Genomic DNA, 2,245 nt, shown 5'->3' with positions numbered 1-2,245 from the left:
ACTTAATACTATTAACGAGTTAAGAAGATAATTAAAAATCTACTAGTAACTAAGGCGACGAAGATAGCTTCTTTCGTAAATATATTATACTATATTAAAAGATATAGTTACTAATTCGTTTCTAGATCGACGATAATATTTATAGCGTTAAGTCTAGCGATATAGTAGTTAATTCTATTATCTAGGCGAAATAGTACTAGAAGTAGTTCTTTTTCCCTAATAATAGCTTATTAATTTAGCTATATAGCCGTATTTCTTAGAAATCTATCGAATTTTACGATTAGAGAGATATTACTAATATATATATTAGGAATACTCTTATAGAATATATAGTAAGTATTATAAATAATCTATATTACGAAATATATCTTCGTATAGTTAAACTAGACTTATATTAAGAGTCGATATTCCTAGAGTATATTTTAATATCTATCTCTAATACGTCTATTTCTATAAATTTAGTATACCTTTTTAACGAAAAATATATAATTTATACTATTCGCGAAGTCGATTATTCTTTATCTAGTAATTAAGATATAAGTAGCGAAGCTTCTAATCGTTATTAGTCTACTATATTAATATTAACGTCTATTTAAATATATAGTACTAAGAAACGTTATACTTAATTCTCTAAAATATAGAAAGAAGATCTAGTAGAAGATATAAAAGAGATATATTTTAGCGAAAAGATAAGTAGTCTATATATAGTCGACGAGACTAGAGAGATAAATAATTATATAGCTATTAAGATTAAAGGTCTAGAAGATAGATTTAACTTTATATTATCGCTATAGACGAATATAGAAGATCGACGTTAAAAGGTATTAATTGCTATCTAGAAGATAATATAGTAGACTTTAGATCTATACTATAGGCCGAAAACTATTAAAGTTATTCGTAGAATCAATAAATCTAATATATATATAGAGTAATATTCTCTATTAACGTCGACTTAATAAAGTCGTTATTCTATAATATCTATATCTTTAGTAAGAATAGAAGTTATCGAGACTAGTCTAAAGTTAAAAGAATACGACTATATAGCTAATTAGCTACTACTAAGATATCGTTAGTATACTATCGATTCTTCTCTCGAGTTATTATTATAAATACGAAGTTCGCCTAGGCGTATATTGAAAATACGTTATTATACTAAAGAGGCTATATAATATATATCTATATCTCCCGAGCTAGTATATAACTCTAAGTATAGTTAGGTTATAATATAGTAACGATTTATACTAATCTTATCTTCTATAGATTTATTAATATAGTCTATATAAGGCTATATACTAACTTATTCGGTACTAGAACGTTTATCTTTTTATTATCTAGTATATAAATAGCCTACTACTTCTACTTATTCTATATATAATATTTATCTACTATCTATCTATATATAGTAATCGAGCCCTACTTCTAGTTTAGGCCTTTTAGGATATTCTTATTATAAAACGATAGCGTCGATAGAAGTACTACTACTAGAACTAGCTCCGACGGTATTATAGTAAGAAGATCGCGAAGTATTACTATTTTCTTATACTACTATAGTAGTAGATAATACTCTATAAATAGTCTATTTAGTAGATAAATCTTCTAATATAATATAATAAGTAGAGAAGCGTAAGCGAGGTTCTTCTACGCCTACTATATAAGGCGATTTACTATAATTTATTAGTTATTTTTAGGTTTTTTAATATACCTAGAGCGCTTTATAGAATATCCTAATAACGTATAGCTAAGAGTCGAGATCTAGTCTATACTCTAGTTTCTATAGATTATCTATAGAGAATACTATTATTATTAGATTATTTAATCTTATATTATCTTTAGTCTAGAATTAGATCTTAGTAAGTATTCTTCGATATATTATTAACGGAAAACTAAAGACTTAACTATATTATAGTTAGTATTTTAGACTACTAATAAAAATAATAAATTATCTCGTCTCCGCTTCTTATAAGATTTCGAGTACTCTTAAGGGACGAGATTCCTCTCGAGTACTAGAAGGGTTATTTTAGTAGAATTAGAAGATATCGTAGATATACTTTCTATAGTATCGGTAAATATTAAGAAGAATAAAGTAGATATATTCTAGTCTATAAGGTTCTATAGTCTTATATCTTTAGGTTAATTTAGTCTATTAATAAAGTATAGTTTCTTCTTACTCGAGATAGCTTTAGCTAACTTATTATAGCTATTCTCTATATAATTTATATAGAATAGGCCTACTATATTATCTATA

The sequence above is a fragment of the Exophiala dermatitidis genome, assembly GCF_000230625.1.
Source record: "Exophiala dermatitidis NIH/UT8656 unplaced genomic scaffold supercont1.5, whole genome shotgun sequence".
NCBI classification, from domain to species: Eukaryota; Fungi; Ascomycota; class Eurotiomycetes; order Chaetothyriales; family Herpotrichiellaceae; genus Exophiala; species Exophiala dermatitidis.
This window is presented reverse-complemented; position numbering follows the sequence as displayed.